Below are 24,049 nucleotides of genomic sequence, written 5' to 3'. Positions count from 1 at the left end.
GTTTTTTTGTTTGTTTGTTTTTTAAAGATTTTTTGGGGGGCTTTTTTCACCTTTATTGGATAGGACAGCGTAGAGACAGGACAGGAAATGAGCGGGAGAGAGAGACAGGGAGGGATCGGGAAATGACCCCGGGTCGGACTCGAACCCGGGTCCCCGGACTTATGGCATGGCGCCTTAGCCACCTGAGCCACGACGCCCCCTGAAAGCAACTGTTTTGTGGAAAATTGCGCGAAGCTCCTTCGCAATATTTCCCCAATATCTGGATGTTAACGCACATTGCCAGGTACAGTGGTCGTAGTTTCCCGCTTCTTTTTTACACTTCACACAAAGGGGAGAAATCTGGGGATTAATTTTGTGTAGAAACCGAGGCGTGTGCTGCGTTCATTGTAAAGTTTTATATCGACTCGCCTGGAGTCTGTTGCACGTGAACATTTTCTTCGCAAACACAACAGCATTTGACCGCACCTTCGCATTAAGCTTAATGTCCAAGTCCTTTTCCCACAGCTCCCTGGTTCTGTCAGCGTCAGCAGACTTGTGGCGTATTCACACCTACGTTGTTTGGTCCGGACCAAACGAACCAAATTTTCCTTGGTCCAGACCTTTTGGGTTGGTCTGAATACAAACCACCGAACTCTGGTCCAGACCAAACAAGCGGACTGAAACCGAGCTGCAAGGTCGGACTCGGTCCGGACCAAAGGAACCCTGGTACGGATCTTTTGGAGGTGTGAAAGCAGACCGGACCTAATCCGACAGTTTTGCTTTTTTGTACCTCGGGAGCTTCCGTCGTTTGTCGAGCATTATGGGAAACAGAGTCTTGACACTCCACCGCAAAGCGCAAACACTGTTTCGGTTGTCAAGGGAACCTTACAACAGTCGTTCAGTCATTCAGACCAGTGGTAGGCTAGACTACAGAGTACAAAAAATGAGTCGGGGGCAAACGTGGGCCGAGGAAGAAACGCGTACCCTTGTGGATATATGGGCAGATGTCCACATATCTGAGCTTTTGGAGAGAACACACAAAAATGCCGACGTGTTTGCTGTATTCAGTGAGAAAATGAAGGAGAAGGGGTTCACGCGCTCCCCAGAACAATGTCGGCTAAAAGTGAAGAAACTCCGTCAGACCTACATTAAAATCAGGGACATTCTTTCAAAAAGCGGCGGTACTAGCGACGCAAAAAAGAAATTCATCTATTGCGTGAAGAGCCAGAACTGTCACAACATGATGTGCACTCATCAGCGCTATCCTCCGTAGCCGCCTTGCCCTTTGTCGTCGTCGTTGATAAATTACTTGTACAACAGCATAGTAATCGCACAATTGTGAAAACAGTAAAAACTGGAAAAAACATATCGCTTTGATGACATTAAAAAGAATAACAGCACGGAAAGCCTCCATGGCTACTTTTGAACTTGACGCTTTGTGCGCGTGTCGTCTCTGACCAATAGCTGAACGGCCTCAGGGCGCGTGGCTTTGTTGACAGATTTTGGTCCGCTTACTAAAATGTACAGTGTGAAAGCGAACCGCACCAAAATGAAAAAAAAAAACATTTGGTTCGGACCAAAGCAAGTGAACTATCGAACTATCCTGGTCTGAATACACCCTTAAAGGAGATTAATTTTCCATTTTAAAGAAGAAAAAAAAAGGAGAGAGATGAATTTCTTGCCATTAGAGGCATTTAGATTAAAATTAAGAAAGTTTTCAAAAGGGTTTAAAATAGATTGATCATTTGGGAATGTAAGCTATGTACAACATGACATAAAATGCCTCACTTGGAGAAAACCAAAAAAGTAGTTATTTGGCATTTTGTACTTTTGTTCTAAATTAGTTTGACACAATTATTATTTTCAAATAAATCCGAAACAAATCTTCGTTCTTTTGAATACCAGTCATTGAAAATACTCATTCCTGTGTCTGAAGGGGAAAGCCTTATTTTTAATTGGAGGTTGTAACGCTCATAGACATATAAACATAGACGCCGCATTGAGCTGGTGGCCCGTTGCTGGGATACGTCAGTGTCCGCCATATTGGATGTGGCAAATCTTCCCCGTAAACCAATGCAAGTAATGCCGCTTTTCCACTACCAACGCGGCTGAGTTGGGCTGAGCCGTGCGGTGCTGAGTTGGGCTGAGTCGAGCTGAGTGGGGCTGCATTTCGACTACAACCGCGCTGAACCGTGCTGGCTGGAAGTGGGTGGACACATTGGGTGGAGTTAGCGAAAGTGGGTGGACGTCACGTGATGTCGTTAGGCAGCGCAAACAGTGACATCAGTGGCCTTTTAAGCGGTAGTCTCACGACCCGGAGAGTAAACAATAAACATGGAGGACATGGAGTCGTTAGTGTTGCTGGTCTTGGTGCTGTGGCTTGTTGTCACCAACAACGCCAACAGATACTGGCAAGAGCGTATAGATGAGGCGAGGCGCATAACGCTTCAGAAATTCTCGTAATTCTTCTTCTTCCGGGTTTACGGTGTTTACAGATCCCAGCGCGCTCGCGGGGTGTGTGTGGGCATGTGAGGGCACTCCTCCTCACCAATCAGTGCATAGGGGAGTGTCTGCTCACGCCCCTAGCCCCGCTCGGCTCGGTTTGGCTCGCTTCAGCCCCACTCCAAAACTGTGCGAGTTTTGGGTTCTAAGCAGGGCTGAAGCGAGCCAAGTCGTGCTGCTCTGAGGTAGTCGAAACGCGAGCCGTGTCGGGCTGAAGCGAGCTGAAAAAGGGTAGTGGAAAAGGGCCATTTATGGACTGAACTTCATAAAGCCCCTTTCTACAATAATATTTAACTCGATGCCTTTTATTCACCCATTAAGACACACGTATATATTTGGGAAACAAACAGGCATCAAAACAACACGTATAACTTTTAATGTGATGGTTATAAATAGTGTGCGTAATATCCTGTACACTGCAAACTAGCGACAGATACGCGATAGATAGCTCAGCTAAGCTAATCAGTCAGCATACCGCAGCAAGCTACCAAAACCTGAGGCCACAATAACCAACCTACAAGACTGAATATGATAAATGATGGAAATAGTGGAAAAACTGGAAATAGTGAATGAAAATAAAAATGTACTGTTTTATTTATTGAGTCACCACACAGACCTACTCTCGCTGAATAAAGTGAGCTGAATGACCACCAAACTGAGTTCGGCCAGGTTCTAACGTCATACCGAAACAAAATACATCACTGATTCCTTCACATTCAGAAAGGTGAAAAACATTCATCATACGTTCAAAAACGTCCATCATAGTGTGGCGCTGTATTCTCTAATTCTCACTGCTTATAACTATACACCTACCCGGTGGAGATGAGCTGGGAAACTGAAGACTGAAGGAACAGCTCCCTCTCTGATCCTGACTGTCTGACCTGTTCTGTCAAAATCCTCCGTTCTGAAGTGTTCACTGCACAGCATGGATGACGGAGTAGCAGAAAACCCTTCCCGTCGCACAGCTGTCTCCCACTGCTTTTTCATCTCTTTATTTTTGGGAAACCTACATAGTATGTGAAAAGTTAGCTAAGCAACTAACAACAATCAGCGTAGTTACGAAGGAAATACTTCGTTGTTTGGAGACAGGTTTCACCGAGCGGCTATTATGCGCGAGACTTCATATTAGCCACAAAGTCAGAAAAATCTGTTCGTAAAATTACGTTATAATGACCAAATACAATGAAAAGTATTTTTCCAGTCTCGCCTGTGAAAGGTAATCCTATGTGATCTCGTTTGGACGGCAAACCTGTTGGTACAGTTAAACGCAGCACATGAATGAGGCATCTTTATTCTCGGCTACTGTCTCAACCAGACCTGGGCGTTTTCCGGCCCGCGGGCCGCATCCGGCCCTTTGGTTCATTCTGACCGGCCCACATAAGGTTAATTAGAAATTACAAACGTATTTTCTAATTTTACCTCATGCATGGACTAAATGTGCATTGCTTTTATTTTGAAGTTGTGTTCAACAAAAACGCAATGCGCGCGACATGAACATGACAGGAAATCCCACGAAACCTAATCCCGCGATAACTACTTCCGTAATTTGTCCAGACCAACCACAAACTTGCACGTCATCCTTCAAACGGTCCAGCCAATCACACAGTGTGACGTCACCAGCAGGCGCCGGAGCCCGAGCCGATCTGTAGATCTGATTCCTACACCGAATCGACTGATGATCATCTGTCAGCTGTGCTTCGCATCTCCACCTCAGACATTCAACCTGACTCTGCACTCATTAAAGGAACAGTCCACCGTATTTCCATAATGAAATATGCTCTTCTCTGAATTGAGACGAGCTGCTCCGTACCTCTCCGAGCTTTGCGCGACCTCCCAGTCAGTCAGACGCGCTGTCACTCCTGTTAGCAATGTAGCTAGGCTCAGCATGGCCAATGGTATTTTTTGGGGCTGTAGTTAGATGCGACCAAACTCTTCCGCGTTTTTCGTGTTTACATAGGTTTATATGACCAGTGACATGAAACAAAGTTCAGTTACACAAATTGAAACGTAGCGATTTTCTATGCTATGGAAGCGCTATCTGCACGCTTCGGCAGCGCATTGATACGGAGCTCAGATGTCAATGCGCTGCCGAAGCGCGCAGAAGGTGTTAGTACGCCTGTCATTATAGTGCGGACTTTCCATAGCATAGAAAATCGCCACGTTTCAATTTGTGTAACTGAACTTGTTTCATGTCACTGGTCATATAAACCTATGTAAACACGAAAAACGCGGAAGAGTTTGGTCGCATCTAACTACAGCCCCAAAAAATACCATTGGCCATGCTGAGCCTAGCTACATTGCTAACAGGAGTGACAGCGCGTCTGACTGACTGGGAGGTCGCGCAAAGCTCGGAGAGGTACGGATCAGCTCGTCTCAATTCAGAGAAGAGCATATTTCATTATGGAAGTACGGTGGACTGTTCCTTTAAAGACCAACAGAGACGAGATTTCTCTCACTGAACAAATAAAGAACACCAAATGAGGTGATTAGACTACAAATGTGGGCATCATTATTATAATATGATGTATCTTGCTTGATATTTGGAGTAGAAAGACAATATTGTGATGTCTTTATTGTGTTTTGGGGTGAATGTGACTGGAAAAAAAATGGTACGAACGTTCACGTTTTGTTAACCATTGTTTTGGGAAATTTGATTGAATAAATGACTTTTTTTTTTTTTTGTAAGGCGACCTCATTTTTTCCAGACTCTTACCAGTCTTAGCAGCTTGTAAAAACAATGATGTTTATTGCTTTATATAAAGAAATACAATTAATATTATGCAGAATTTAGTTCAGCGTTTTGGTCCGGCCCTCCACACAATTTTCTGTTTCTCATGTGGCCCCATGGAAAAAAAAAAAATTGCCCACCCCTGGTCTAGACGCTATACCAGAGACGGTTGAAGAATCTCCACTTTGCCACATCCAATATGGCGGCGGGGATGACGTATGATTCTACGCAGAAGGTTTATATGTCTATAGTAACGCTGATGAAAAATCTCTCCGGCCAGCGTGTTGTCCCGCCAGATCCTGAGTGTGTGAACCATAATAGTTGTTAAAAAAAAAAAAAAGCTCCGTTTCTCAAAGTCCAGTGAATGTGGAGACGATAATAATTGTTCCACTCAATTTCATCGTCGGCTATCAGCTCATGTACGATTCGATTTCGTGGAATAATTTAATTAAATCCAGCTTGATAAACGAGACCACCTGTGAGCTCGTGCATCGGGAAGTGGGCGGATAGCGCTTTCCTTCGAGCGCGTTTCGGCTGGCGTAACGTGCATGATGGGTAGCGGTCAACCTGTTTGGTTGGTGGGGTTTTCCCGTATTTATATTAGGGATAAAGTCAGGAGGGGAGCGGAACACATGACTCGTCCCAGAGCGCTGTTGGTTTTTGGGTCATTCTGAGACTAGTGGACAATGACGTACTGCACGGAAGTATTTTTATTAACGACGATTCCCCTTTAGATTTTTTTTTTTTCCCGTTTAGAGTCGGAGTGGTGAAATGGATGGTTGTGTGTATGTTCTGTGTTATGTATTTGTCCTGTTTGTGTGTGTGCGCCAGTGAAACCATGGCAACTAGCTGTAATATGAACGCCCACTACAGTACGTTCAGTGAAGAAAAAAATTTTTTTTTTTTTGAGTGATCCAAAGTGAAAATTCGCTGCAGCTCTGAACGCAGTGTAATAGACCAGAACACACACACTGAGCAGTGGCTGTAATTTCACGTCCTGGCTATTCTGAAGTTTTGATGAGTGCAGTTGAGATGTACGTGTTTACTGACGGTGAGTTTGGGAGTCGCAGCTGCAGTGTGTTCAGCAGCCTTACTTACCACACCCTTCTAACTCTCTCTCTCTCACACACACACACACACACACACACACACACACACAGGTCTCACAAGAGCGAGTGCAATGGTGGCTGATTTGCTGTGGTTTAGGGTGTAAAGCAGTTCTGCTGGGGTGCGTGTGTGTGCGCGTGTGTGAGAGAGAGAGCGAGCGAGCTAGAGCATGATTATTCTTGGGCAGCCTGTTACATAAATGTGATTGTTTTTGTGTGTGTGTCCTTGAGTTTTATGTGTATTGTGGCTTTGTAGATTACATATTGTCCAGATTTCCAGACTGTAGGCTATAGTTAAGGCCCAGACGAGCCGCCGTGCTTCAGCAGGCATTCTCTGCAGTCAGGATAGAATTTAAAAAAAAAAAAAAAGCGTCATCATAATCAGTTTCTCGCTCAGTGTTTGTCCAAGCACACATTGACCCACCTCTAGCCACCCCAAAAAAAAAAAAAAGCCTTGTGATGTATACGATGCTTAGTGAAAAGGAAAAAAGCTGGTTAATTTAACCACCAGGTTAAATATAAATATATAAAAGGCTTGGTGTGTTTTTGTTAATGCTGAAAGGGGCGGCCTGGGAAAGAAACGAACCCCTGCGAAACTAAATTCAGACTCGTTGTCGTGTTTTCATGAGGTCATTGCATCACACCAGGATCCTGTTTTGTGTGTTTAGCAACAATGGCGCAGTTCATACTGTCTAATTAGTCCATAACAAAATCTGAGTAACGTCAGTGTTGGCGGTGTTGCTCTTGGATACGTTTTTATCAGTGTAATTATTTTAATGCGTATAAAAGGAAAACAATCCTCTGTAATCACATCATCTAACACTAATTAATAGGCAAATTGGTTACATTTTGTTGTGTAATCAAGAAAACCAGTGGCGTGCACAGACATTTAACCCTCTTGTGTTCGGGTCGCCATTGACCCGTTTTAGTTTTTAAAGGTGTAAAACAACCACTAATGCCGCTTTTCCACTACCAACGCGGCTGAGAGTTGCATTTCAACTACAACCGCGCTGAACCGTGCTGGCTGGAAGTGGGTGGACACATTGGGTGGAGTTAGCGAAAGTGGGTGGACGTCACGTGATGTCGTTAGGCGGCGCAAACAGTGACATCAGTGAGCTTTTAAGCGGTAGTCTCACGACCCGGATAGTAAACAATAAACATGGAGGACATGGAGTCGTTAGTGTTGCTGGTCTTGGTGCTGTGGCTTGTTGTCACCGACAACGCCAACAGATACTGGCAAGAGCGTATAGATGAGGCGAGGCGCATAAGGCTTCAGAAATTTTCGTAATTCTTCTTCCGGGTTTACGGTGTTTACAGATCCCAGCGTGCTCGCGGGGCGTGTGGGGGCATGTGAGGACACTCCTCCTCACCAATCAGCGCATAGGGGAGTGTCTGCTCACGCCCCGAGCCCCACTCGGCTCGGTTTGGCTCGCTTCAGTCCCACTCCAAAACCGTGCAAGTTTTGGGTGCTGAGCAGGGCTGAAGCGAGCTGAGTCGTGCTGCTCTGAGGTAGTCGAAACGCGAGCCGTGTCGGGCTGAAGTGAGCTGAAAAAGGGTAGTGGAAAAGGGCCATTAATGTTCATTTATTACATCAAGGCTTTTTGACTTTGCCAGGAATCTCTAGTTGAACAAAATAGAAAGAAATTTTAGTTTTCCTAAATCTGAAAATGGTCTAGCAAAAAATATAATACTTATGTGCAGTTGTTTCTGTATGCGACGGGCTACTTCACGACAAAATAATTACAGCTTGGGGTTCGAGGGCAAACAATACATTTTCACTCGATTCATGTGTTACCTGGCTGGTGGGGCAGGGGAAGAGCTGACTGACTGCCCGATGTGTTGTCTGCGCTACGACAAGGCTGTGGCTTCCAGGACGCTATGCTGCTGCAACCTCACATTGAATGCACTGCACGCTTGTTCACGTGACCGAGCAAGAGGGACAGAGGTCCGGTGTGTGCGCGGAGGGGGCACGCATCAGGACATTTTCACACACGCTTTTAATGCCGCGGCTTTTCTAAAAGATCATGTCGACATTGGCCTCAGTAAACATTTCATTGTAGATATGTGGTATGGAGATGCTCGTTGAACACTTGTTTAGTAAATATTTCTGATTCTTTATTCATGGAAGCAATAGCCTGATGGTTAGAGAAGCAGCTTTTGGACCAAAATGTTGCTGGTTTGATTCCCTGGACCAGCAGGAATGGCTGACGTGCCCTTGAGCACGGCACCTAAGGGCCTCTGCATGCTCTTGCGACAAGGCTTTCGCAGATAGCTTTTCGCAGACAGTTGTAATTTATCGTTGAGCGGGGAGTAATAGGCGTGCGCGATGTTATTCACCGCCACAACGCAAGGGGGCGCGAAGTCGCTAGGAGTAGTTGGTGGGTGTGGTTAGTGGAGTGTTTATCCTCCGGTTACTTATAATGACTAGAACTGGAGTCGTATAGATGTCCGTACTTCCTCACTTCCTCAATCAACCGCTCTTCGTGCTGCTCCATCTTCGCTCGTGTTTTTAAAAATGGCGGTCGTGAAAACAAACCAAACCGGGAAAGTAGGGAAGCGGAAGTGCGTGTACAGCGGATGTAGAGTGGACCAATCAGAGCCCTCTGGTCTGCGAGGCTTCTGCGGTGGTCACAATTTTTGGGAGGTGTGTGTAGAGCGTCTGCAAGGGGGGGGGGCTACGCAGACGCCATCTGTGAGGACTGCGTTGTCAAGGCCAATTTATGCTAACAACCCAGTCCTCGCTGATAGCGTCGCAGACAGTGTCTGCGTAGCCCCCCCACCTTCGCAGACACTCTGCGCGCACCTCCCAAAAATTGTGACCACCACAGAAGCCTCGCAGACAGCGTCGCAGACAAGAGGGCTCTGATTGGTCCACTCTACATCCGCTGTACACGCACTTCTGCTTCCCTACTTTCCCGGTTTGTTTTGTTTTCACGACCGCCATTTTTAAAAACACGAGCGGAGATGGAGCAGCACGAAGAGCGGTTGATCGAGGAAGTACGGACATCTATACGACTCCAGTTCTAGTCATTATAAGTAACCGGAGGATAAACACTCCACTAACCACACCCACCAACTACTCCTAGCGACGTCGCGCCCCCTTGCGTTGTGGCGGTGAATAACATCGCGCACGCCTGTTACTCCCCGCTCAACGATAAATTACAACTGTCTGCGAAAAGCTATCTGCGAAAGCCTTGTCACAAGAGCATGCAGAGGCCTTCAGCATAAATTGGCCTTAACCCCCCCCCCACCCGCTCCCCAGGCTGCTCTGTGTATGTTGTATGTCGCTCTGGATAAAAGCGTCCGCTAAATGCCTCTAATGTAATGTATTTCGTAAATCTTTTAAAAAATAATAATAATCCCTCCAGCACTCGTCAGATTACCGCATGCTCTCCAGCTAGCTAGCTTGCGTTTTGTTCTAAGCTATACACTTGGCTTAAGAGGGCGTGAGAGCCGTTTCAGACGGTGTCCCCTTGGCACGCCTTTTCAGAATGCTCACATTACAGCATTGCTGTGAAACCGTTATGATAACGTGCACATTGTTCCTATAGAAGAATGCCAGCAGCTTTAGCTAAAAGTGTTTAGTGCTGTCAATAGAGCAACGCATTTTTTTTTTGTTTTTTTTTTAAACCTCATGAGCTCACAGTCTGTGTGTGTGTGTTGGTTAACTGTCTAGTTTTGCTGGTGCCGTTGCTTATTACCTAATCTAAGGTGATGTAAACAGCACAGCGGGGAACAAATCAAATCAGATTAGCCTGGAGTGTGTGGTTCTTGAACCCGTGCCCAGTGCGCTGGAAAACGGGATGTGTATCCAACATACAGAGAGAGATAGTGAGCTGGGAATTATTGTGACATTTGTTAATCTCACAAACAACAGTTGTGTGTGTGTGTGGGGGGGGACTTTCCTCCACGTATACGTTATCATGACGTGAACATGTTTTAACATCTTGACTTGTGCAAATTTAGCTGTCAAGAAAAGTGGAAAGTGTTCCGTCCACACCCAGCGCAACAGCCATAGAGCTGTCAGCCGGCTTAGCATCAGCATTGAGAAATGATTTCTCTCAGAAGTCCTGTCAGGTTAATTAAGTCATTCCACAAAATCAAGCTGTGCATGAGCTGATGGCCAACGAGTATGGAATCCATTTTGTGCCAAAATGTTCATACAATACTTTTGAAATATCAAACAAAAACGACAAATCAAAAAACAAAAAAAGTCAATTTTTTTAGACTGGCAAACAAGTTATTCGTGTAATCGTGCAAAATATCAGTCTATTACTCTTCAGAAACCTTTTATTTTTGTTCTGCGTCTTTCTCAGTTTTGTTTGACGCAATTTATTTTGGTTGCGATTCCAGCTTTCTCGTTTGCGCTCCCTGACTTTTTGCTTGCAGTTTTGGCACAAACTTCCCGTGTGGGTGGGCTGTCCAGGAATGCATTCCCATTGGCTAACTTGTGTTTGACTGACAGCTACGCTCAGCCATTCCCTACTCGGATTCTGGCGGACTGTTTGACGAGTGACCGATTCATTGACGGTAAACAAGGATCGAGTGGACTTCAGTGGCGACTATGATACTGAATTAATTCAACAAAGTGTAAGTGCGGGACAAATGTGTTGTACGTGTTGCAGTAGTACACATTGTGCAGGTGTTTCGTGGCAAGTCAAATGTTAAGGCCTCTGCATGCTCTTGCAACAAGGCTTTCGCAGATAGCTTTTCGCAGACAGTTGTAATTTATCGTTGAGCGGGGAGTAATAGGCGTGCGCGATGTTATTCACCACCACAACGCAAGGGGGCGCGAAGTCGCGAAATTGCTAGGAGTAGTTGGTGGGTGTGGTTAGTGGAGTGTTTATCTTCCGGTTACTGAGCAACAGGTCATTCAACACCGCTGTCCTTATAATGCGCTGTCCTTATAATGACTAGAACTGGAGTCGTATAGATGTACGTACTTCCTCACTTCCTCGATCAACCGCTCTTCGTGCTGCTCCATCTTCGCTCGTGTTTTTAAAAATGGCAGTCATGAAAACAAACCAAACCGGGGAAGTAGGGAAGCGGAAGTGTGTGTACAGCAGATGTAGGGTGGACCAATCAGAGCCCTCTTGTCTGCGACGCTGTATGCAAGGCTGTCTACCATGGTCATAAATTTTGGGAGGTGCGCGTAGAGCGTCTGCGAAGAGGGGGCTTTGCAGACGCCATCTGCGAGGACTGGGTTGTCAGCATAAATTGGCCCTTAGACTTGGCTCCACTACCCAATATAATGCCACTGAAGTCCACTCGGTCCTTGTTTACCGTCAATGGATCGGTCACTCGTCAAACAGTCCACCAGAATCCGAGTAGGGAATGGCGGCAACAGCTTCCGGGGGAATCGCTGAGTGTAGCTGTCAGTCAAACACAAGTTAGCCAATGGGAATGCATTCCTGGACAGCCCACCCACATGTGAAGTTTGTGCCAAAACTGCAAGCAAAAAGTCAGGGAGCGCAAACGAGAAAGCTGGAATCGCAACCAAAATAAATTGCGTCAAACAAAACTGAGAAAGACGCGGAACAAAAATAAAAGGTTTCTGAAGAGTAATAGACTGATATTTTGCACGATTACACCAATAATTTGTTTGCCAGTCTAAAAAAATTGACACTTTTTTTTTTTTTAAATTTTGATTTATAGTTTTTGTTTGATATTTCAAAAGTGTTGTATGAACATTTTGGCACAAAATTGATTCCATAAACGAGGCGCATAGCACCTAGTTGGCTTTAAGCTGTGTATGACAAGATTGCGTGGAATAACCTGTTTTATTCTATCCACATTCACTGGATTTTGAAAAACGGAGCGTTTTTTTTTTTTTTTGCAAATTTGATAAGTTTATACAAAATGTCTGACACAATTTCTATTTAGAATGTAAACAAACCGGTGAAATGACAGTAGCGATTTGTGAAAAATGCGATAATTCTTGAAAAATGAAAAAGATACGTTCTTACCATCAAATACTCTCGTTCCATATTTTGGTTTCTCCTCCCCTCCCCCACTTTTCGAGCAGAGTTTTTTTTATTTCGTCCTCGGTTGGTTCAGCGAAACGCGCCGCCATTTTGTTTTTCTCTACTCACAGTATATGAGCTGATGACCTAGTAGTACAGTAGCCAATCAGAGCGCACGATTACTCGTATCCAGTGAATATGGATAGAATAACTTTTTTGTTAGCTACCCATATAGCTTTAGGAGTGAATATTTTTGTGTACATTTTGTATTTGTAAAAACAGCTTATAACCCTGCTATAAGTCCTTTCGGCTCATGTTTTCCCGCGAGCTCACGTTATCAGTTAAGGTTTGACTATTTGCGAATTGTTTTATATTTGAAATATGGACGGCAGGAATGTTGTCAGATTAGCTTGTAGGAAAATTATAAACCATTAGAAAAATAGGTTGGAAAATTTTTAAAACCCTTTTAGCTAGCTTTAGGAATCAAGAGCCTCTCGGAGATCCTGTCCGCTCATTCTAACCAGCTAGCTGCTGTTAGCGCTGACAATGAAGAGCGATTTGTGAAAATGGATTAAATCCTCTGGGAAATCCTGTCAGGAATAATTTATGACTATAGCTTGAGAATCCTCTCAGAAATCACGTCATGTTAGCTAGCTATGTAGCTTTAGGAATAAATATTACGATCATTTGTATGTACATGTAAAAATCTTGTCCGAGGTTTAGTCAACTCATTTTAGCAAGCTAGCTATCGTAAGCAGTGATGATAAACCTTTATTAATATAAGCTTGAAAATTCCTCTCAGAAATCCCGTCAGGCTTGCTCCTGCGAGCTAGCATTAGCATCGAAGACGTAATGATTGTCAGATTAATTTGTTCCTACGCCAAGTGGCATTAGTACTGAAGATTATAAACATCCTTTCAGTAATCCTGTCAGATTATCTTAATTAGCAGTTACGATTCTGAATATTTATGAATGTAGCCTGAAATCCTCTCAGAAAGCCAGTCGGTTTAGATCATGGAAGCTTATTATTATGTGATGGAGTGTAAACTTGAATCCTTTTATAGACCCCTTTCACATGACGTCACCACGCCGCGAGATTTTGTTAGGCGCCATATTGGAAGACCAAGTACATGCACTCGCAATATAAAACAAAGTACGAGCGAGAGTAAAGTGGATGATAATTCTGGTTATGGGCAATTCCATGTAAATGTCAACCTCACAGGAAATCCCAAATTTCAAACTAAACAAACTAAATAAATAAACAAGTAAATAAATACATACATAAATATTTTGATCACCTAATATGTCACTGTCAGTCTTTCTTTCTTATAATGTAAACCCCAAGCTAAAATCAACTCTGATCATGTACAATTCTATATTATTGCCACAAGCCACAGAAATGTATGCTAAAATCCACAAAACAATAGCCATCCTAAATATTATTTAAGAACTTTGATAGTTTTAGCTGATATTTAGAGAGTTTTTCAAAGGGTTATGATGGTTAAATTGCTGATTTTCTAAACGTATGCCATGTCTATTTCAGACGCGTCACATCCATAACGGAATTTCGTCACATCCATAACGCTGACTTTTCCTTCCGAAACTCTGCATGAAATACAAAATATTTTAAACAAAGATTTTTTAATATTCACCTTGGACCCCTCTATCAAATGGATCTCTCCATTTCGACATTAGGTTTACAATTTCACAGAGTTTGATAAAAATGTACAGTCACCCAAGAAAAGTGATACTTTTTCTGTCACATCCATAACGCATCTTTTATTGGCGTTTTCTGGCATGCCCTAGATGTACTATGGGAATTGTTCTTGTTCTATCACTTCTCCAGTATGGTACAGCCTTAAAATATGCAACACCTGTTTAAATACTGGGAGACGATAAAACATGCACTGGGTCATTTGTTGCCATTTTGAGTTCAAGTGTCACGTCCATAACGCTGGAATTGCTCACATGTGAGTACATTACCAGCTGCAGAAAGGGCACGGTATGTGGAGAAACTGGCTGTGATTGATGGGTTTGACCCATATGATAAGACTCGCGGCAAGGGAGAATGGAAACATAAGGAGGACCGGACACCAATTCTGCCATCTGTTTGCTACCCAGACATTGTAAACTATTTGTTGTCTGCACTCAGTGTTCAAACTATGCCGATATTTTCGGGGGGGGGTCCCTTTTTTTCCTTGGGGGTGCTTGCGCTTGTCTCGGAGCGCGGATCTCCAAACACATGAGAAGCCTATCTTACGCACATATCACGCGGACTCCACACACGCATCGCGTCTGAAGTCATAACTCATCAGGGGAAATCGTGTCCGCATTGGCATGTTCAAAAAACAACCTCGCGCCAACAATGATGCCACACGCAAGAAAAACAGTCAGGCTACTCAACAACCAACCTGGCAGCAGCGAGCAAGCCCCAAACCATCCTAAATTATTATCAGTGATTCATTTTGCTCCTAATGACTGAGTCAAACTGACTCACCACATATTAAATCAGTGAGTCAAAAATTTCCAAAGTGAGTCAAAATTACAATACACACTTTGAAAACAAAAAACACAATAGTTATCACTGTTCACACTTAAATCATTTAATTCCAACATGTGAACAATTGTGTGAGCTATTCATCTAAGCAAACAATAACAATTTTCAGAATAAAAAAAAAGAAAAAAGTATGGAATTAAACAGAATAGTTATTATGGCTGTTTTGACTAGAATTCAAAGAAAAGGGCAATTCCATGTAAATGTCAACCTCACCATGCAAAAATAAAGCAACATGTAATACATCAAAACCACTCCCAGAGATATCACCGAGGCCTGTATTTTACAGATGTGAATAAGTTGAACCAATTTGTCACAAGAATTGTTCCCTTCGCCTTAATATGTCAGTCTTTCTTTCTTATAATGTAAAACCCCAAGCTACAATCAACTTTGATCATGTACAATTCTATATTATTGCCACAAGCCACAGAAATGTATGCTAAAATCCACAAAACAGCAAAACAATAGCCATCCTAAATATTATTTAAGAACTTTGATAGTTTTAGCTGATATTTAGAGAGTTTTTCAAAGGGTTATGGTGGTTAAATTGCTGATTTTCTAAACGTATGCCATGTCTATTTCAGACGCGTCACATCCATAACGGAATTTCGTCACATCCATAACGCTGACTTTTCCTTCCGAAACTCTGCATGAAATACAAAATATTTTAAACAAAGATTTTTTAATATTCACCTTGGACCCCTCTATCAAATGGATATCTCCATTTCGACATTAGGTTTACAATTTCACAGAGTTTGATAAAAACGTACAGTCACCCAAGAAAAGTGATACTTTTTCTGTCACGTCCATAACGCATCTTTTATTGGCGTTTTCTGGCATGCCCTAGATGTACTATGGGAATTGTTCTTGTTCTATCACTTCTCCAGTATGGTACAGCTTTAAAATATGCAACACCTGTTTAAATACTGGGAGACAATAAAACATGCACTGGGTCATTTGTTGCCATTTTGAGTTCAAGTGTCACGTCCATAACGCTGGAATTGCTCAAAACATAAAAAAAAAAACCTGTCAATATCTTTGGCACTTGACTTTTGTGACATCAGACAAGATTAACTTTTTCACAATTATTAATGACATTTATCATGTTTATGGTTTAGCTACTGTAACATTTCTTCACTGAGAAAATTCTTCTTTGCTTGTTTTTTTCCCCAAGTGATCCAGACTCATCTCAATCATGTCTGACTTAGTAAGGATGCTTGTTTTTATGTTCATCAAGTGATGTTGCTTTTCAATGGTTAGTCTGTTTCTGCATTTCGCTTGTTGTTATCAGTGCACAGGTGACAGTACATATATCCCCCCATCTCATCACTTTCATACCTGAGCCACGTGTAGGTTGCCATCCGTTTCCTGTTGAATTTACGTTTTATTTTCAACTTTGTTACCCCAGGTTTCCCAGCATCACTTTGAGTCTCACTCTCACTCTCTGTTTCAGTCTTGTCCGCTGTATCATCGTCAGTCGTACTCGAGTCTGTGCTTGACGTACTTGCTCCCGGACCCCACAAAGAAATCAATTTGCTTTGCACTTTCATGCGTTTATTTGGCATGATTTTCACATTAAATGCGTCTTCAAATGTACTGCAGTAGCGTTGTTAATGTAAACACTCCTTATCGTTGACCGATGCTACTTCCGCCTAGTGTTTCTGTTAACTCGATCTCGATTGGTCAGTCTTTTTATATCATCCAATGACAAATTTTCTACTATTAATTCATATTTCCTAAATTTCTAAACCTTTTTACTGAATACCATAGCAAAACTTTAACTGAATTTCCCATTTGATAGGCGCTATTCATATGTTTGGTAAGTAGAAACAAATTTAGATCGATCTTTTATTACCGCAAAGAAACGCTTTGGCAAACATAAATTTTATCGATTAGTACGAGAGAGCTATTTTCACTTGCTTCAAATCGAGGCTGGAAAGGATTTGCATATGCCGAAGCTTTCCAGCCAATGAAATTGCCGACACGTTGCTGACGGAATTAAACGAAGCTAAATATAGGCCCGCCAAGTAAAAAAAGACTATAGTAGTCGATAAATGAAGCATTATAACAACAGTTCAGTCATGTTGAACGAGAAAAATATAGCGTCGTTAGGACCTTGCCACTCGGAACAACCTCGAGCTACATCCCTTCGCTCTACATCCTGAATGAAGAGAAGTAACTCGAGGATGTTCCGAGTGCGACCTTGCGTCAAAAATACGCACCACAAGCAAAACATCTGCGTCATTTATTTTAAAATTGAGTAAAATACGCATGACGCAGGGCAAAATGAATCACATTATTATTATTAAATTGTAGAAGTCTGGGAGGCTTGCTCCTCATACAGTTATCAACTTGGGGCCAATTTAGCATGTTTTAAATCTGAATTTCTTGCGTTTGCTTACCTCAAAGTGTCCGCAGATCATGCACAGACTTATCCGTTATATCCACAGTTTTTTGCCAAGTCTCACACAGGTTTCTTTCAAGTCTACTGTTGGGCCAATAAATCATAAATAAAACGGCTCAGATTTGTTTGTTTAAGTCGTTTGCCACTCCACTTTATTCTCGTGGGTTCACATACCGCTGCCGTTATTTCCCCCTAATCACGAGTTTGTTGGTCTTCCAAAATGGCGCAGGGTCTGTTTACTTCCGGTTTCGGGTGACGTCAGTGAAAGGGGTCTATAAAAAAAAAATAGTTAGGTTTTCTTATGCTAACTTCCTGGTGTAGAAGACCTGTAAAAAAAACACTGTTTGGCTACTTTATTAGGAACACCCATCCACCTGCTGTGTTCTGCAGTTCTGTAATCAGCCGATCCCTCGAGAGCAGCACAGCGCATCAAATCGTGCAGATGCAAATCAAGAGCTTCAGTTTATGCTCACAATGTTCAAACATCAGAATGGGAAAGACTGTGATCTCAAAGTGTGACTGACTTTCACTGTGGCATGGGTGTTGGTGCCAGATGGACTGGGGTGTGTGTGTGTGTTTCAGAAACTGCTGATCTCCTGGGGTTTTCACACCCAACAGTCTCTAGAGTTTGCTCGGAATGGTGCAAAAAACATTGAGCGACAGTTCTGTGGGCGGAAACAAATGGCTTGTTGTTAAGAGAGGTCGGAGGAAAATGGCCAGATTGGTTCAAGCTGCCAGGAAGGATATGGTCACTCGTATAATCACTCTTTACAACCGTGGTGAGCAGGAAAGCATCTCAACAGCAGAACAGAACACCACATTTGGGTTCCACTCCTGCAGCCAAAAACAGGAATCTTAGAATCAAGAACAAGTTCCTATTAAAGTGGCCAGCGAGTGTACAGACAGACATACAGTGGTGCTTGAAAGTTTGTGAACCCTTTAGAATGTTCTATATTTCTGCATAAATATGACCTAAAACATCATCAGATTTTCACACAAGTCCTAAAAGTAGATAAAGAGAACCCAGTTAAACAAATGAGACAAAAATATTATACTCGGTCATTTATTTATTGAGGAAAATGATCCGATATTACATATCTGTGAGTGGCAAAAGTATGTGAACCTTTGCTTTCAGTATCTGGTGTGACCCCCTTGTGCAGCAATAACTGTTGATCAGTCCTGCACACCGGCTTGGAGGAATTTTAGCCCGTTCCTCCGTACAGAACAGCTTCAACTCTGGGATGTTGGTGGGTTTCCTCACATGAACTGCTCGCTTCAGGTCCTTCCACAACATTTCGATTGGATTAATGTCAGGACTTTGACTTGGCCATTCCAAAACATTAACTTTATTCTTCTTTAACCATTCTTTGGTAGAACGACTTGTGTGCTTAAGGTCGTTGTCTTGCTGCATGACTCATCTTCTCTTGAGATTCAGTTCATGGACAGATGTCCTGACATTTTCCTTTAGAATTCACTGGTATAATTCAGAATTCATTGTTCCATCAATGATGGCAAGCCGTCCTGGCCCAGATGCAGCAAAACGGGCCCAAACCATGATACTACCACCACCATGTTTCACAGATGGGATAAGGTTCTTATGCTGGAATGCAGTGTTTTCCTTTCTCCAAACATAACACTTCTCATTTAAACCAAAAATTTCTATTTTGGTCTCCTCTGTCCACAAAGCATTTTTCCAATAGCCTTCTGGCTTTTCCACGTGATCTTTAGCAAACTGCAGACGAGCAGCAATGTTCTTTTTGGAGAGCAGTGGCTTTCTCCTTGCAACCCTGCCATGCACTCCATTGTTGTTCAGTGTTCTCCTGATGGTGGACTCATGAACATTAAGGTTAGCCAATGTGAGAGAGGCCTTCAGTTGCTTAGAAGTTACCCGGGGGTCCTTTGTGACCTCGCCGACTATTACACGCCTTGCTCTTGGAGTGAGCTTTGTTGGTCGATCACTCCTGGGGAGGGTAACAGTGGTCTTGAATTTCCTCCATTTGTACACAATCTGTCTGACTGTGGATTGGTGGAGTCCAAACTCTTTAGAGATGGTTTTGTAACCTTTTCCAGCCTGATAAGCATCAACAACGCTTTTTCTGAGGTCCTCAGAAATCTCCTTTGTTCATGCCATGATACACTTCCACAAACATGTGTTGTGAAGATCAGACTTTGATAGATCCCTGTTCTTTAAATAAAACAGGGTGCCCACTCACACCTGATTGTCATCCCATTGATTGAAAACCCCTGACTCTAATTTCACCTTCAAATTAACTGCTAATCCTAGAGGTTCACATACTTTTGCCACTCAGATATGTAATATTGAGAGAAATGATCCAATAAATAAATGACCAAGTATAATATTTTTGTCTCATTTGTTTAACTGGGTTCTCTTTATCTACTTTCAGGACTTGTGTGAAAATCTGATGTTTTAGGTCATATTTATGCAGAAAACAAAATTCTAAAGGGTTCACAAACTTTCAAGCACCACTGTATAAGCGTGGTGCTAATACAGTGGTGCTGACTTTGCTGTCAGGTTTTAGCAGTGTGTTTATGGTTTTTAATGCCTGGTGTTAATTAGCTGAGGAGTTCCCAAGTGTTAGCTGATATGCTATGAGGGACTAAAGTTGTGCCACTTTTTGGTTTGTTGGTCAAGCATTACTTGTTAATTCTTGAGTTTAATGTTGGTATTTGGCCACGCCCTCAATTTCTTATGCTGTCATGCTTTTCAGTTTAGCAGCGAATTCTCAGTCTTTCAGGCTGCAGTAATTAATCCCAGAGATGCACAAACCCTGAGAGGGAAAACTCGCAAATGTCCTCACTGCTGCTGAAGGAGCAACTCCAACGTGCAGGAAAGGATCAGCGCAGCTTGAGCAGTGGCAGGCCAGAGAAATGCATGCTGGGATACAGCAACAGGAGGGTGGATGAGGCCACATGGGCCATAAACACAATCCCAGACGTCTTGCAGTCATAATTGTGCTGTGGTTGTGTTTCAAATCGCATCCTGCTCACTACATAGAGCATTGTCATCAAGTTGTCCCAGTGTTCACTGTGGATGTGTCCCAAATCACAAACGCTGTTTACTGAACAAGCCACGTACACACAGTAACAGTGAAGTGATCTTTTTAATTATAATTTGGACGTGTCCAAACTAGGGATGTACCGAATCCTGATTTTTAAGGTTCTGCCGAATACCGAATCCACTGCTTAAGATTCGTCCGAATACCGAATCCTACTCCGAACATTAGCTAGTACATTATAATGCAGTGAAAAACATTACACATTTCTTAATAGTAAGATAGATACTTTATCCAGAAGGAATATTTTATTGTAAACTGTAAAAACATAGGCAATAACTTCTGCCACTATTTTGTATTTGAATAGTCACACTTAGGCCAAGTTTACATTAGACCGTATCAGCGGATCATCAGATTAACGTTTTTAAAACGATTAGCGTGCACACAGCAACACCAATACACGGATACGCTCGGCTCCGCAGGCATCCTGCGCTCCAAATCACTCCGCCCTGAACAGCGAGTGCCCTCTGGAGGGTGCGCAGTCCGGCCCTGCGCAGCTCACAGAGCGCGCGAGTGAAGCGCACGAGCAGTGATTCAGGACTGAGCCGTTGTGTGTGTGATCCCAGCGCATATCACTTACCACTTGCAAGTGGAAGGATGGCAAGCCTAAAGACAATCATAACTACACAATGGGCAGTATTTGCATCAGTATTTGCAGTATTTTCATACTTTTATACTCTTTTTAATGAAAGGTGATACAAGGCGGAAGTCCGCGCCGTTTTTCAGCAGTCGCGTCACATGACCAACGCCAGCGAATCAGGAAGGTGGATGTCACAGTGACATTGTCCAATGACGACGCCAGCTAGAGCTCAGCACAGCGTATCCGCGTATTCTCAATGTTTACACAGCACCGGACCAGACACGATCTGGATTGAATACGTGGACCCTGGCGGATTCCCGTTTCCCGGCGTTTCCAGGCGTTTTAATGTAAACGGACAGTGCATCCGCGAAGATAACGAGACAGATACGGTCTAATGTAAACTTGGCCTTAGAGAACACCACTGAAATTTTCAGCTTAGTCATTCAGTGTACAGGCTTTAGTATACTGTCCATTATAAAGAACAAAGAAAAAGAACAAAAAGTCACATTGCTAAAAGAATAAGGCCTGTCAGTAACAGTGAGCCATTGCTAAAGTGCTCTTTGTTGAACAAAAAATAAAGTGGAAAAAAAAAAAGAATCTCTGCAGATAGAATGCAGCAAAACATAGCACATTTACATTTTAACTCTTGCATACATGTAAGCCTACTTAATTTTCAAACAAAAAGGTGATATTTAATGCTGAATCTGTTTTCCTCAGAAAAAAAAAAACTTACTGGGGATCTTGATCATGTTTAATGCTTACACCCATGGAGCATAAATTATAGGCTATTTCACTTCAATTTCAAGCACTTACAACTGCAGGCTTAATTAGATACCAGGGCTGTAACGATATGCGTATCGAAATCGCGATACGCAGAGCCACGATCCGTATCGCGATACAAGAAGGCAGAATCGCGGTACACCCTTTCAAACTTCTCCTCAGCCCAAAAACAGAGGCGCTTCCAAACTTCAATTTATGAATACTTTACTTTTTATTTAAATTACATTTTAAACTTACTTAAATTACTTTTATATCTATTAGTAAGTCGTTTTTTCGCCGACCTGCGACAATCTTCTGCGAGTCACGCAACGTCCACACTCGCCACTGGCAGAGCATTCATTTCTTTTAAGCGGTCGCCATTCTGGTTGCGACGCGGGGAGCGAATCTGTAAACAAGCAGCTCATTGGCTGGCTAGGTGTGCCACAAGCCAATCACAATCACTTGACCGGAAAGGCATGCAGTGTTGCCAGATTGGGCGGGTTTAGGTGCTTTTTGGCTGGTTTTGAACATATTTTGGGGTGGAAAACGTTACAGTATCTGGCAACACTGAGCATCTGCTTGGGCGGAAGCCTTCTGCGACAGTTACGTTTTGACACGCGAGCAATGTTTCACCATAAAAATTCCATAATTGTTTTCCGCGATCACAGAAAATCATTGGCCCTATGAGAGTGAGACAGTGAGAGAGCCACCACCCACCCCCCCCCAAAAAAAAAATCTTAACGGATTTCCACGATTTGGAAAAATGACTTTTTCAGAACCGAAAAAAATGGAGCTTCCGGCTCAACAGTATTATTTTGAGAAATAAAACAGTCTTTGGATATACATTTGTTCATTTTTGCATACATATTACTCATTCTCTGCAGTGGTCTGAATTATTTGTTATTAAATAGTTAATGTAAGTAAGTAAATGTTAAGTCAAATTTACTACTTAAAAAAAACATTTTAAAAAAAATCGTGGGCGTATCGAATCGTGAGTTGGGTGTATCGTTACAGCCCTATTAGATACATTAAACAAAGTGTAGCACAAAAAACTTGAACATGTCTCCACGTAGGCTATTTTATTAAAGGTCCCATGGCATGAAATTTTCACTTTCTGAGGTTTTTTAACATTAAAATGAGTTCCTCTGACCTTCTTAAGTCACCCCAGTGGCTAGAAATTTCATAATGTGTAAACCAAACTATGCCCAATGTTTGAGAATGGCGCGTCAAAACGGCGCGTTGATAAGCTCTTCCCTTTACTACGTCAGCAAGGGAGATGATCCCTACGCCCCCCCTCTGGATTCCCACCCACTGTATGGATTGCCCGCCCAGCTCAAAAGTTGCCACCAAACATGGAAGTTGCGCTGTACATGGATGTGACAACACAGAAAGGAGTCTGTTTTTACTGCCGACGGGAGAGCCCCTGAAGACGCAGTGGCTTAATTTTATTTACTCCAATAATACGCCGTCGAGTCTACCTAAGACGGTGTAGGTTTGTCGGAAGCATTTTCCTGATGAATGTTTCCACAACTTGGGACAGTACAGGGCAGGTTTTGCACATCAACTGTCACTGAAGCCTGGGTCCGTACCAAGCATCCCTGCCGCATCAGCCACAAACACCGAACAAGTAAGTGTATAACTGTTAAGTCGTTTTGCCGTGTTTTAAAATCGGTGCGTTAGCCTAGCAATGGCTACATTAGCTGTGCAGCTAACCGCTTCCTGCAGTTAGCCAGGTACTCTGCGCTACAAAACCAAAAAGCATGCAGCATGCTCTGTTGTAATAGCCAATCAAAACAGTTTTTACAAAGACACCCACATTTTTTTTTTTAAGTCACTCGTTCATTTTATTTGTTTGTTTGTTCAGTAAAAACCCAAACATTTGTTGAATTTATTTTATTTCCTCGCGTCGCACCTTAATGACGTCAGCGCGTGGTATTTTTTCCTTTCGCGGTTTGTTCCTTCTCTCTCGCCATAGTAAGACACCCACATCCGCTTGTTCTGACCCACTGGAGGTAGCGTCACAGTGCTGTTAGCCAATCAGAGGTAACACGTTTACATGTCATGAATATTAATGATAAGAGCTGAAATCCTGTCGTTCTCCCGCCACCCGCTCCTCCACCAAACTAGAACAGCCTGAAACAGGAGAACCACAGCATTTTTTTTTCACCAAAACCAGCTCACAGGGCATTCATTCATACTAGAGACCACCGCACAATTAATGAAAAAACAATGCCATGGGACCTTTAACAACCTAGTTCTATAGCTAGCGTTGGTAATGGTGGTCTGAGTACCACTTTTTATCTGTGACTGTGCGGTTGCGGTACCCGAAGCCTCCGTGACGTTAGATTCGGCCATGCACAACTCGTACTCCGTCGGATGCTTTGAGCGAAGATGTTTTAA

The 24,049-nt window shown here is 43.0% G+C and overlaps 1 protein-coding gene across 6 annotated transcripts in view; it reads left to right on the top strand.

Moving 5' to 3' along the window:
• The window catches only part of add3a (adducin 3 (gamma) a), a 212,462-nt gene that overhangs the window by 144,266 nt on the left and 44,147 nt on the right, over positions 1-24,049 (top strand). The window contains exon 1 of one of the 6 annotated variants that reach the window (XM_060911623.1): positions 6,127-6,260. The exons of the other annotated variants lie outside the window; for them this stretch is intronic. The gene's annotated coding sequence lies outside the window, so the exon portion shown is untranslated. Of the gene's footprint in view, positions 1-6,126; positions 6,261-24,049 lie in introns of those variants that run through there. 6 annotated transcript variants of the gene reach the window in all.

Source organism: Neoarius graeffei, chromosome 27 (assembly GCF_027579695.1).
Source record: "Neoarius graeffei isolate fNeoGra1 chromosome 27, fNeoGra1.pri, whole genome shotgun sequence".
NCBI lineage: Eukaryota > Metazoa > Chordata > Actinopteri > Siluriformes > Ariidae > Neoarius > Neoarius graeffei.
This window is presented reverse-complemented; position numbering and strand designations above follow the sequence as displayed.